Here is a 15,452-nt window from a genome sequence, read left to right as displayed (position 1 = left end):
CCCAAGATGGGTGATCCTTTACAGAAGCTCGAAATTTGGCGTGGAGTTCAATGCGAGACGCCTATAACAGTTTCCACAACGAAACTTTGTCTCGAAACCTGGTAGAAAATTCAAAGATATTCTGGTCGTATGTAAAGTATGGTAGCGGCAAGAAACAATCAATGCCTTCTCTGCACGATAGCAATGGAGATACTGTCGAAGTCAGTGCTGCCAGAGTTGAGTTACTAATCACAGCCTTCCGATATGCCTTCACAAAAGAAGACGAAGTAAATATTCCTGAATTCGAATCGAGAACAGCTGCCAACATGAGTAACGTAGAAGTAAATATCCTCGGAGTAATGAAGCAACTTAATTCACTTAATAAAAGCAAGTCTTCTGGTCCAGGCTGTATACCAATTAGGTTCCTTTCGGAGTATGCTGATGCATTAGCTCCATACTTAACAATCATATACAACCGTTCGCAAGGCGAAAGATCCGTACCCAAGGACTGGAAAGTTGCACAGGTCGCACCAATATTCAAGAAAGGTAGTACATCTACATCTACATCTACATCCATACTCCGCAAGCCACCTGACGGTGTGTGGCGGAGGGTACCCTGAGTACCTCTATCGGTTCTCCCATCTATTCGTCTCGTATTGTTCGTGGAATGAAGGATTGTCGGTACGCTTCTGTGTGGGCTCTAATCTCTCTGATTTTATCCTCATGGTCTCTTCGCGAGATATACGTAGAAGGGAACAATATACAGCTTGACTCTTCGGTGAAGATTACTAAATGATCCTGTAAGCGCTGCTCTCCGTTGGATCTTATCTATCTCTTCTATCAACCCTATCTGGTACGGATCCCACACTGTTGAGCAGTATTCAAAAAGTGGGCGACAAGCGTACTGTAAACTACTTCCTTTGTTTTCGGATTGCATCTCCTTAGGATTCTTCCAATGAGTCTCAGTCTGGCATCTGGTTTATCGACGATCAACTTTATATGATCATTCCTTTTTAAATCACTCCTAAAGCGTACTCCCAGATAATTTATGGTATTAACTGCTTCCAGTTGCTGACCTGCTATTTAGTAGCTAAATGATAAGGGAACTATCTTTCTATGTATTCGCAGCACATTACACTTGTCTTCATTGAGATTCAATTACCATTCCCTGCACCATTCGTCAATTCGCTGCAGATCCTCCTGCATTTCAGTACAAATTTCCATTGTTACATCCTCTCGATACACCACAGCATCATCTGCAAAAAGCCTCAGTGAACTTCCGATGTCATCCACAACGTCATTCATGTATATTGTGAATAGCAACGGTCCTATGACACTCCCCTGCGGCACACCTGAAATCACTCTTACTTCGGAAGACTTCTCTCCACTGAGAATGACATGCTGCGTTCTGTTATCCAGGAACTCTTCAATCCAATCACACAATTGGTCTGAGAGTCCATATGCTCTTACTTTGTTCATTAAACGACTGTGGGGAACTGTATCGAACGCCTTGCGGATGAAACATGGCATCTACCTGTGAACCCGTGTCAATGGCTCTCTGAGTCTCGTGGACGAATAGCGTCTTTTTCGAAATCCATGCTGATTCCTACAGAGTAGATTTCTAGTGTCCAGAAAAGTCATTATACTCCAACATAATACGTGTTCCAAAATTCTACAACTCATCGACGATAGAGATATAGGTGTATAGTCCTGCACATCTGTTCGACGTCCCTTCTGGAAAACGGGGATGACCTGTGCCCTTTTCCAATCCTTTGGAACGCTACGCTCTTCTAGAGACCTACGGTACACCGCTGCAAGAAGAGTGGCAAGTTCCTTCGCGTATTCTGTGTAAAATCAAACTGGTATCCCATCAGGTCCAGCGGTCTTTCCTCTTGTGAGCGATTTTAATTGTTTCTCTACCCCTCTGTCGTCTATTTCGATATCTACCATTTTGTCATCTGTGCGACAATCTAGAGAAGGAACTACAGTGCAGTCTTCCTCTGTGAAACAGCTTTGGAAAAAGACATTTAGTATTTCGGCCTTTAGTCTGTCATCCTCTGTTTCAGTACCATTTCAGTAGGAGTAATCCACTAAATTACAGGCCCATATCGTTAACGTCGATGTGCAGTAGGGCTTTAGAACATATTTTGTGCTCGAATATTATGAATTACCTCGAAGAAAACTGTCTATTGACACAGTCAACATGGGTTTAGAAAACATTTTTCCTGTGAAACATACCTAGCTCTTTATTCACATGAAGTGGTGAGTGCTATTGACAAGGGATTTCAGATCGATTCCGTATTTCTGGATTTCCTCAAAGCTTTAGACACTGTACCATACAAGCGACTCGTAGTGAAATTGCGTGCTTATGGAATGTCGTCTCAGTTATGTGACTGGATTTGTGATTTCCTTTGAGAGAGGTCACAGTTCGTAGTAATTGACGGAAAGTCGTCCAGTAAAACAGAAGTGATTTCTGGAGTCCCCCAAGATAGTGTTACAAGCCCTTTGCTGTTCCTTATGTATACTGACGATTTTGGAGACAATGTGAGTAGCCGCCTTCAGTTGTTTGCTGATGACGCTGTCGTTTATCGACTTATAAAGTCATCAGAAGATGAAAACAAACTGAAAAACGATTTGGAAAAGGTATTTGAATGGTGCAAAAATGGCAGTTGACCCTAAATAACGAAAAGTGTGCGGTCATCCACATGAGTGCCAAAAGGAACTATTTAAACTTTGGTTACACGATAAATCAGTTTAATCTAAAAGCCGTAAATTCAACTAAATACCTAGGTAATACAATTACGAACAGCTTAAATTGGAAGTAACACATAGAAAATGTTATGGGGAAGGCTAACCAAAGACTGCGTTTTATTGGCGGGACACCTAGAAAATGTAACAGGTCTACTAAGGAGACTGCCTACACTACGCTTGTCCGTCCACTTTTAGAATACTGCTGCACGGTGTGGGATCCTTACCAGATAGGACTGACGGAGTACATCGAAAAAGTCCAAAGAAGGGCAGCACGTCTTGTATTGTCGTGAAATATGGGAGAGAGTGTCACAGAAATGATACAGGAATTGGGCTGGAAATCATTGAAAGAAAGGCGTTTTTCGTTGTTGACATCGACCTACATAGGGGGAACGATCACCTAGGTAAAGTAAGGGAAATCAGAGCTCATACGGAAAGATATAGGTGTTCATTCTTTCAGCGCGCTATACGAGATTGGAATAATAGAAAATTGGGAAGGTGGTTCGATGAACCCTGTGTCAGGCAGTTAAATGTGATTTTTGGAGTATCCATGTAGATGTAGATGTAGATCAAAGTGAGGAATAGTTACAACACCTACTGAAATGTTGCGCATTTTACTGAAGACATCACACGGGCCCAGAGTAAACGAAAGGTGGAACTGTAAACGAAATTAGCTGCAACGTTACTGTTGTGTCTAGACAAGACAGCCTAAACACAATGAGAGGAAGGTGAAAGGCACGCGCTAAGCCAAAGCAGGGTGCGTGAGGTCTGAAACAGGATACGTAATGAATGCTATAAAGAAAAGTACGTAGCTTCTGGAATACTTAACTTTAATCCTTCCTTTTGGTACATCTGGAGATGGTGGCGATACAAGTTAGACTCTTTAGATACATGCAATGTTACTAATGGCGCCTTGCTAGGTCGTAGCCATTGACTTAGCTGAAGGCTATTCTAAATATTGGCTCGGCAAAGGAGCGTGGCTTCGTGAGTGTAGTCGTTAGCTACGTCGTCCGTACAACTGGGGCGAGTGCTAGTCCGTATCTCGAGACCTGCCTTGTGGTGGCGCTCGGTCTGCGATCACACAGTGTCGTCACGCGGGTCCGACATGTACTAATGGACCGCGGCCGATTTAAAACTACCACCTAGCAAGTGTGGTGTCTGGCGGTGACACCACAGTTACAACCAAACAGGTGCATTGTTGTATATGAGGAGAAGAAGGAACAAGTGGTATGTAAGAAGCAAACTAGCACCTACAAAAATAGTATTTGTTGCCATCAGAAGTGTCGTAGGATCAAACAAAGAACTTAACTTGAAAATGTCTGAAGCACAATATTGTACGTAAGTGAATAACATATTATGGGAAAATGGAAAAGAGAAATGAAATGATCGTATGGCATTGACAGCCGGGAGGCCACATTCGGTGAAGTTCGGCCACTGAACGCGAGTCTTATTACAGCCAACGCCACACTGGGCTATACGCGTGCCGGAGATGAGGACGAAATGCTGATGAGATGAGGACAACACAACACCCAGTTCACAAGGGGAGGGGGGGGGGGGGGGGAGGGGAGGAGGAAATCTCCAAACTGGCCCTGAATCTATCCCGGGCCCCCTGCATGGTACGCAAATACATAAAAAAATCTAGATGTTTGAGATATGGTGTTATACATGGTAACTGAAAGGTAGTGGACTGATGAGATACGAAATAAGGAAGTTCTCTGCACAGTAGGTGAGGAAATGAATGTGAGGAGAACACTGACTAGAAGACTGGATAAGTTGTGAGGACCTGTGTTGGGACGTAAAGAAAAAATCACCATAATATAGGATGGAGCCAAAGCAGCCAAAAATTTTCGTGAATGATAGTGATTAGGAAACCGATTTACAAATAATTCCTGATATGGATGTGGTTTGCATGCCCCGTTGTGTCTAAAACCAAGAATTGCTAGATCGCTTGAACAGGCTCTGACTTTCGGAGTGGATATTTACAAGCTACAAGGAATTAAGTAAACTGATATGTTACTCAGTCTCTACTACGAATGGCAATCAATTTCGTCCCTATTTCTAAGGGTTGGGTTTGGTTGTTTGGCGGAGGAGACCAAACAGCGAGGTCATCGGTCTAGTGGGATTAGGAGAGGATGGGGAAGGAAGTCGACCGTGCCCTTTCAAAGGAGCCATCCCGAAGCGATTTAGGGAAATCACGGGAAACCTAGTTCAGGATGGCTGGACGATGGATTGAAACGTTGCCCGGCCGAATGGGAGTCCAGTGTACCAACCACCCACAGCCTGGCCGGCACTGCGGACCTCGGCATTAATCCGCCGGGCGGATTCGTGCCAGGGACTGGCACGCCTTCCCGCTCGGGACGCAGCGAGTTGGACCGCGTGGCTATTCAGACGCGCTATTTCTAAGGGGTCCCAATTAATAAGGAAACTGAGTAAGGAGGACCGGGATCCAAAACTAAGAAAACGAATTTTATCAGTTAGAGTTGACAGACATAGACCCGACAGCAGCATGCACTCACGTTTTGGTGCTACTTGTATACTAAGGCGAGATAGACAAAGATATCAGTCAACGAACGTATGAATCCACACAAAAAAATCAATACTGGCTTAAACGACACCTGTATGACCAACATGCTCGAGCAAACGGAATGCATGCTAGAGGATGAGGTGAATCCATGAGATAATAGACCAGAAGACAAAGGGTTGCTGTGAGATCTTACCACGTGGCGGAAGATGATGCCACATGGCAAAACCGCGATGTCTTCAAGCGTGCTGAGAGAAAACAGCGACGCCCATGTACATGAGACGTTATTGTATTCTGCGCAGTGTAATGAACAGGTAAACTGTAATATGGCTCATGTCAGCAAGTGATAATAACAAAGCATATTCGGCTGTTTCGGCTGGGTATATCTGTTGGTCGGAAGAGAGCCGTGGAAATGGGTCTGCGGTGGCCGTGACCTCGGCGTGTCCAGTAAGCTTTCTACTTCTAAATATAAGTCCACTACCGACTGCTGCAGCGGGAGTGAGGGGATGGGATATAGTGGGAATGGTCGGAGGAACAGGGTTACCAGATGAGACTTGGAGAGCAGGCCTATTTCAATTTACAGAAGTTTCTCGATCCCAAATGCAATGGTCTTTGTACCACTGTGCCTCCTCTAGGAAGAAGAACAGAGCCGTCTGGATTTTAATCTGGATTTAACGATGGTCACTATCTTGAGCAAATGACTAAATCCTCTCCTAATGACTAGGCCTGCAGTCAGATTGGAGAATACTGTTCCCCATCAGGTCATGAATTCGTCTGTTATGAACCTTCTCCTCTTGAGTTATTAATTTTACTGCTAGTTTCGGGAACCTTGAAGTAAAATTGATTACGGGATAATAAGTTCACTAGCAAAGTAATTATTTCGATTGGACCTGGATTCTACAATAAGTATATACGGAATGTTAATTATTCAAGCTCCCCATAGTCTCAACTAATACTGATGTCGTCTCTGTTGTTCCTTCTTGCTGAAGGATTTTAAAAAAGCTGTGCCCATCGTACACTCCTTATGATGCGTAACTCAACGACCCTATTTTCTTCCATGCAGTAGCCAGATATTTAATTCTATATGATTTGAACTCACCTCTTGGACACGAATATCTCAAGGATATGGACGATCTAGTGATACGTGGTGAGTAACAGTTACGCAGCACTCTCTTGCAAGTTTAGTAGAAGATCTTCTAGGAAGCATGGAAAGTAGGAGATGAGGTACTTGCGGAAGTGAAGCTACGACGACGAGTCGTGAGTCGTGCTTGCGAAGGTCGGTCGGTAGACTTCATCTCTGCGAGAGGAAAGGGTCCCGCGTTCGAGTGGCGGTCCGCCATACAGTTTTAATGTACCAGTAAGCTTCATATCGCCGCAAACTCCGCTGCAGGAGTGAAATGACAATTTGGATATCTCGATACAGTGTGTCGAAAACTAATGCCAACTGCTGAAATTCGGCCCCGACCGTTGTCTTTGAAGCTTTTTGGAGCCTTTAGAAAGGTAATTGTCAACCTGCACTCGCCAAGTTGCATATCTAACCCTTCTTCAAGTGTGAAGAGTTGTTTGTGAACAAGTATCGTATCTGTATCAGCTGAAGAGAGCCAAAACCGTTTTAGAAGAGAAATTTCCCCTAACGCGTGTCGCTTGCTCGATGAAATTTACAGATTCATGCTAAATGAACGTTTCTTGACTTTGGAGGTATTACGCGCTAAACAGTGATGACGAACGAGCTTGCATAATTTTATTGTTTAGGCAGACGATGAACGGACGGCATTAGTGGTTAGGAGTAAGAAACAATGGTTGGTAGACTCTCATGGGAAATTTTCCCTCCCCTGTCCTTCTAGATGGAATGGAAACGTGTGGTACCACCTGGACGCCACAAATATGAGTAGATGCACTAGTATCCTGTGTCACATCTACTTCTACATCTACATCCATACTCCGCAAGCCACGCGCCGGTGTGTGGCGGAGGGTACCTTGACTACCTCTATCGGTTCTCCCTTCTATTCCAGTCTCGTATTGTTCGTGGAAAGAAGGATTGTCGGTATGCCTCTGTGTGGGCCCTAATCTCTCTCAGTTTATCCTCATGGTCTCTTCGCGAGATATACGTAGGAGGGAGCAATATACTGCTTGACTCTTCGGTGAAGGTATGTTCTCGAAACTTTGACAAAAGCCCGTACCGAGCTACTGAGCGTCTCTCCTGCAGAGTCTTTCACTGGAGTTTATCTATCATCTCCGTAACGCTTTCGCGATTACTAAATGATCCTGTAACGAAGCGCGCTGCTCTCCGTTGAATCTTCTCTATATCTTCTATCAACCCTATCTGGTACGGATTCCACACTGCTGAGCAGTATTCAAGCAGTGGGCGAACAAGCGTACTGTAACCTGCTTCCTTTGTTTTCGGATTGCATTTCCTTAGGATTTTTCCAATGAATATCAGTCTGGCATCTGCTTTACCGACGATCAACATTATATGATCATTCCATTTTAAACCACTCCTAATTCGTACTCCCAGATAATTTATGGTATTAACTGCTTCCAGTTGCTGACCTGCTATTTTGTAGCTAAATGATAAAGGATCAATCTTTCTGTGTATTCGCAGCACATTACACTTGTCTACATTGAGATTCAGTTGCCATTCCCTGCACCATGCGTCAATTCGCTGCAGATCCTCCTGCATTTCAGTACAATTTTCCATTGTTACATCCTCTCGATACACCACAGCATCATCTGCAAAAAGCCTCAGTGAACTTCCGATGTCATCCACAACGTCATTTATGTATATTGCGAATAGCAACGGTCCTATGACACTCCCCTGCGGCGCACCTGAAATCACTCTTACTTCGGAAGACTTCTCTCCGTTGAGAATGACATGCTGCGTCCTGTTATCTAGGAACTCCTCACTCCAATCACACAATTTTTCTGATAGTCCATATGCTCTTACATTGTTCATTAAACGACTGTGGGGAACTGTATCGAACGCCTTACGGAAGTCAAGAAACACGGCATCTACCTGTGAACCCGTGTCTATGGCCCTCTGAGTCTCGTGGACGAATAGCGCGAGCTGGGTTTCACATGACCGTCTTTTTCGATACGCATGCTGTTTGCTACGGAGTAGATTTCTAGGCTCCAGAAAAGTCATTATACTCGAACACAATACGTGTTCCAAAATTCTACAACTGATCGACGTTAGAGATATAGGTGTATAGTTCTGCACATCTGCTCGACGTCCCTTCTTGAAAACGGGGATGACCTGTGCCCTTTTCCAATCCTTTGGAACGCTACGCTCTTCTAGAGACTTACGGTACACCGCTGCAAGAAGAGGGGCAAGTTCCTTCGCGTACTCTGTGTAAAATTGAACTGGTATCCCATCAGGTCCAGAGGCCTTTCCTCTTTTGAGCGATTTTAATTGTTTCTGTATCCCTCTGTCGTCTATTTCGATATCTACCATTTTGTCATCTGTGCGACAATCTGTCACAGCCATGACAGTCTCCATATCTTACACTTCTTGAGACTGTTTTCTATGACGACCACTAACATTACGATGTATGCTACTTCTGTAGCATCAGAGGAGCACCAAGTCGCACGAATTAATTCAGTGACTCAAATACTGAAGGCTAAGCCGCATTTATTTAACCAGGTTTGCGGTCACTGCACCAAAAATGAACACTCTTCAGTTAATTTTGAAAGTGAATCCCATATCTGAACGTCTTTGTAACTTTGCCGCACACGGTGCCGAAATCATGAACTGCAGAATTTTCTGACCACCGTGTTGACAAAATATAGCGTTATTCATAAGCATCTGTCGGGCTGCACAAGAAACACGAATGTAGGACGTACAGAATAGTCAACATTTCAGCGTACAGAGAATCTCTACAACGTACGAATCATAATATTCGTCGTGGCGTTGCTACAGAACGCATCGCTATTGGGCACACTTGTCACAACATGACATCTGTTGGAGCGACAGTTCTGTTATGCAACCTTGAAATCACGAAATAAGATTGAATTTTGACGGTTCAACGAATATGTCGTGCCAAATGTCAGGTACAATCTCCGACAGATAAACACATTCCGTGAGAGGAGATGATTATGTGGTGAGAAGAAAACAGGCTGGTTGCGACAGTCAGTAGAGAAGGTGCGCGAGTGTGGGAATCATTCGCCATGAGCCCGAGGGAATCCGTGATGCGCGTGAGCAAAGATCTGCAGATACGACAGTGAAATGTTCGGCGCATTCTACGCAAAATTTCAAATGTAAAATCATAATATCTTCAGTTGTCCCATGCATTGACCACTGTGGGAAAAGAGTTTCGTTTCGAATTTTGAAATGACTTGCAGCAGTTACTGGAGGAAGATGGCTTTTACAGAAGTTTGCTTCCAGTGAGGAAGTGATAATGTGTGTGTTTGAATACGTCAATCATCGTAACGTTCGTGTTTGGCGCAGACAGAATCTACAAGTGGTTGTGGAACACATTCGCGATTCCTTTAAACTTACTGTATTTTGTGCCATGTTCTCTTCAAAAGTCTATAATCATTTTCCCCAGCTGATGAAGTAGTGACTGAAGTTGTATAGCTGGCAATGCTACACCAGTGGCTTATGCCACAATTCCAACAAGTCAGTGAGACTTCCTTTTATAACAAGGCTGTAGTCCAACATACTTTCATTCAGATGTATTGGATTGGGTGCACTTCCCACCATGATTTTCCTCTTCCTCAGTGCCATCCACGGTCACTTTATTTAAGTCCATCTGATTTCTTTTCATGGGTTTGTGTCGAAGGTGGTCTGTTCCTGCCTCAATTGCTAATTAATTCGGAAGAATTTCCCGGAATGACAATTAATGCTGTTGCTAATGTCGACTATAGCTTGCTGGGATTTGTATGGAAAACTGCCGTTGTATTTACGTTTGCCGTCTCACAAATTTTGCCCCTACGGAGAACCTGCCAACTGACTTAAAAATTGGGAGAGATGCTGTATCCTAATATGTGTTTTGTGCTTTTATTTCAGTCTCTTCTAAAACACGGAGGTACTTATAAATAACGCTTTAATGAGTTTACCAAGTATCTTAGTACAATGAACGCTTTGTAGATACAGTCACTGTGTACTTTACCAAGCTGTATGATGTGTTGTTTGTCCAACAGGGATAACAAACACAATAGGAAGAATGACTGCAGCCACACTTCTCGAACTTCAACGCGCCAAAAAGCAAAGCTATGATTATCTGGAAAGTCTTCGCATTCTTAAAAAAGGTCATACTCGACAAATTGTAAATGGTCGTTGTTTTTTGACACACACGTTCAAATATGATAATATTATCTACTACTGCCTCTTCTGCTATGTCAGAGGCTCAACTACGCAATGACTCTACCTGACCAGTAACCCCTTGTGAATCAGCTAAGGATACTCTCTCCCCATTAGCTTTCTACATAATGCTTTCGCTCCTTTCCACAAGAATTCCACAAAATATCGTGAACCTTCAAACTAATTTTAGACTGTGTGTGTTTTACTTTCATCAGTTTTTAAAGTTAAATTAATGGATACAACAATTTTTGTTTCGTGATATTGTTCGCTTGCACAGTAATAGGCTTCTTATTTTTTTCATTTCCTTACTAGACATTAGAACGGGCTATTTATGTTTCGACTCGTTACAGAGCTTCAGTACCTTCAAGAAAACCCCCAACTAGAAGGAACTGCACCAGAGAGAACATTTGGGTGAGAACTTCTAGTTGACGCAGTTGCCTTAAGAAAAACCTCATGGATGCCTTGATCTCAACTGGAAACTTGACCTGTTTTTATTTTATTTCTCGGAACATCCGTCCAGTGTCTGTAAATATGACAAACAGGAAGTGAACCTCGTGTAAGAAAGCCAAATTGATGATTCGGTCAACTAGTAATGCTGTGAACCTGTGTCATGTACCACCATGTTCCCCACTTTTCGCGTCCCATGTGCAAGGGGAAGAGAAAGCTACTGAATTTCTTCGTATTGTACTACACTACTGGCCATTAAAATTGCTACACCACGAAGATGACGTGGTACAGATGCAAAATTTCACAGACAGGAATAAGATGATGCGATATGCAAATGATTAGCTTTTCAGAGCATTCACACAGGGTTGGCGGCGATGGCGACACCTACAACGTGCTGACATGAGAAAAATTTCCATCCAATTTCTCATACGCAAACAGCAGTTGACCGGGGTTGCCTGGTGAAACGTAGTTGTGATGCCTCGTGTAAGGAGCAGAAATGCGTAACATAATTTTTCCGACTTCGATAGAGGTCGGCTTGTAGCCTATCGCGATTGCGGTTATCGTATCGCGACATTGCTGCTCACGTTGGTCGAGATCCAATGACTGTTAGCAGAATATGGAATCAGTGGATTCAGGAGGGTAATACGGAACACCGTGCTGGATACCAACGGCCTCTTATCAATAGCAGTCGAGATGACAGGCATCTTGTCTGCGCAGCTGTAAAGGATCGTGCAGCCACATCTCGATCCCTGAGTCAACAGATGGAGACGTTTGCAAGACAACATCCATCTGCACGAACAGTTCGACGACGATTTCAGCAGCATGGACTATCAGCTCGGCGACCATGGCTGCGGTTACCCTTGACGCTGCATCACAGACAGGAGTGCCTGTGATGGTATAGTCAACGACGAACCTGGGTGCACGAATGGCAAATCGTCATTTTTCGGATGAATCCAGGTTCTGTTTACAGCATTATGATGGTCGCATCCGTGTCTGGGGACATCGCGGTGAACGCACACTGGAAGCGTGTATTCGTCATCGCCATACTGGCGTATCACCCGGCGTGATGGTATGGGGTGCCATTGGTTACAAGTCTCGGTCACCTCTTGTTCGCATTGACGGCACTTTGAACAGTGCACGTTTACTTTTAGATGTGTTACGACCCGTGGCTCTACCCTTCATTCGATCCCTGCGAAACCCTACATTTCAGCAGGATAATGCACGACCGTATGTTGCAGATCCGGTACGGGCCTTTCTGGATTCAGAAAATGTTCGACTGCTGCCCTGTCCAGCACAATCTCCAGATCTCTCACGTATTGAAAACGTCTGGTCAACGGTGGCCGAGCAACTGACTCGTCACAATACGCCAGTCACTACTCTTGATGAACAGTGGTATCGTATTGAAGTTGCATCGGCAGCTGTACCTGTTCACGCCATCCAAGCTCTGTATGACTCAGTGCCCAGGCGTATCAAGGCCGTTATTACGGCCAGAGGTGGTTGTTCTGGATACTGATTTCTCAGGATCTATGCACCCAATTTGCGTGAAAATGTAATCACATGTCAGTTCTAGTATAATATTTTTTTCCGATGAATACCCGTTTTATAATCTGCATTTCATCTTGGTGTAGCAATTTTAATGGCCAATAGTGTAGTTTACTTTTTCTTAAGTTTAACTGACAAATCGAAAGGTGGAGCAAGTTATTCGAGATCAGAATCACTTTAGAGCTTTGGTTCTCTTCAGCCTAACACAACATAAATTGGTAGGATGTTAGGTGGGCTGCTGTCACCCAAACTGGTGGTATTTGAGAGTGGATTTTCTCTTCAAGCGTTTAATTTGCAACCAACGGAAACGTAACGGAAACGTTGATCGAACCTAAGGATTGTAACTTGTTGACTGTGTTGCTCGTAAATTAAGCCACAGACAAGAACACGTACACATTTTTGTGGAATCATAAGTCTTCTGACGGGTTTGTCGTCTCCTATGCCAGTCTCTTCATCACAGAATAACACTTGTAACTCATACCCTCAATTATTTACTGTATGTATACAAATCTCTATTTCCTCTATACTTTTTACCCTCTAAAGCTCTCTCTAGTACCATGGAAGCTACTCCGTGATGTCTTAACGGATGTCTTGCCGTTCTATGCTTTCTTTTTCTCAGTGCTCCGCATATATTTCCTTCCCCACCTATACTACGGAGAACCTTTGTATTCCTTATAATCAGTCCGCTTAAATTGCAGCATTCTTCTGTTGCACCATGTACTGACTGATTCGATTCTTTTCTTTTCCAGTTTCCTCCAAGTCCATGTTTCACTATCACACAATGCTGTTCTCCTACTTCACGTAGCTTTTGTCTTTCTTCGGTATATTCCCATTCCATATTGTTTACTCATTAGACTGCTCATCTCGTTTAGCAGATTCTGTAATCCTTCTTCACATTCAATGACGAAGCAATTGTCATAAGCGAACTTATCGTTGATAACCTTTCACCGTGAATTTTTATTACACACATGACCTATTTCCGTCATTTCATCTTCGATGTGTAGATTTAACACTAGGGGCAAAATATTATGGCCCCCACCACAACCCCCCCCCCCTTCCACAAACATTTTAAAACCAAGCACTTCGTTCTTGGTCATCCACTTTTATTGCCCCCTCTTGTACGTTGTACATAATGTATATTGCTCGTTCTTCCCTGTAGCTTACCCCTGTTACTCTCAGAATTTCGAAAATCTTGAACCATTTGACATTATCAAAAGCTTTTTCCAGTTCGACATATACTGCAAATACACTCCTGGAAAAAAAAACACATTGACACCGGTGTGTCAGACCCACCATACTTGCTCCGGACACTGCGAGAGGGCTGTACAAGCAATGATCACACGCACGGCACAGCGGACACACAAGGAACCGCGGTGTTGGCCGTCGAATGGCGTTAGCTGCGCAGCATTTGTGCACCGCCGCCGTCAGTGTCAGCCAGTTTGCCGTGGCATACGGAGCTCCATCGCAGTCTTTAACACTGGCAGCATGCCGCGACAGCGTGGACGTGAACCGTATGTGCAGTTGACGGACTTTGAGCGAGGGCGTATAGTGGGCATGCGGGAGGCTGGGTGGACGTACCGCCGAATTGCTCAACACGTGGGGCGTGAGGTCTCCACAGTACATCGATGTTGTCGCCAGTGGTCGGCGGAAGGTGCACGTGCCCGTCGACCTGGGACCGGACCGCAGCGACGCACAGATGCACGCCAAGACCGTAGGATCCTACGCAGTGCCGTAGGGGACCGCACCGCCACTTCCCAGCAAATTAGGGACACTGTTGCTCCTGGGGTATCGGCGAGGACCATTCGCAACCGTCTCCATGAAGCTGGGATACGGTCCCGCACACCGTTAGGCCGTCTTCCGCTCACGCCCCAACATCGTGCAGCCCGCCTCCAGTGTTGTCGCCACAGGCGTGAATGGAGGGACGAATGGAGACGTGTCGTCTTCAGCGATGAGAGTCGCTTCTGCCTTGGTGCCAATGATGGTCGTATGCGTGTTTGGCGCCGTGCAGGTGAGCGCCACAATCAGGACTGCATACGACCGAGGCACACAGGGCCAACACCCGGCATCATGGTGTGGGGAGCGATCTCCTACACTGGCCGTACACCACTGGTGATCGTCGAGGGGACACTGAATAGTGCACGGTACATCCAAACCGTCATCGAACCCATCGTTCTACCATTCCTAGACCGGCAAGGGAACTTGCTGTTCCAACAGGAAAATGCACGTCCGCATGTATCCCGTGCCACCCAACGTGCTCTAGAAGGTGTAAGTCAACTACCCTGGCCAGCAAGATCTCCGGATCTGTCCCCCATTGAGCATGTTTGGGACTGGATGAAGCGTCGTCTCACGCGGTCTGCACGTCCAGCACGAACGCTGGTCCAACTGAGGCGCCAGGTGGAAATGGCATGGCAAGCTGTTCCAAAGGACTACATCCAGCATCTCTACGATCGTCTCCCTGGGAGAATAGCAGCCTGCATTGCTGCGAAAGGTGGATATACACTGTACTAGTGCCGACATTGTGCATGCTCTGTTGCCTGTGTCTATGTGCCTGCGGTTCTGTCAGTGTGATCATGTAATGTATCTGACCCCAGGAATCTGTCAATAAAGTTTCCCCTTCCTGTGACAATGAATTCACGGTGTTCTTATTTCAATTTCCAGGAGTGCATATCGTGATGTTTTTTTTAGCCTTGCTTCCATTATCAACCGCAACGTGAAAATTGCCCTCCTGGGTCTTTTACCTTTTCTAAAACGAAGTTGATCGTCATCTAAAATATCGCCAAGTTTTTTTTTTCAATACTTTATTATTCATCTCAGCAACTAGGATGCAATTCTCGCACTTTTCTTCTGTAGCATTTTAGGGAATTTTGTGGATGGTGTTTTTCCGAAAGTCAAATGCTTAATCGCCAGTCTCATACA

Source organism: Schistocerca americana, chromosome 7, assembly GCF_021461395.2.
Source record: "Schistocerca americana isolate TAMUIC-IGC-003095 chromosome 7, iqSchAmer2.1, whole genome shotgun sequence".
NCBI classification, from domain to species: Eukaryota; Metazoa; Arthropoda; class Insecta; order Orthoptera; family Acrididae; genus Schistocerca; species Schistocerca americana.
Note: the sequence above shows the minus strand (reverse complement) of the source record.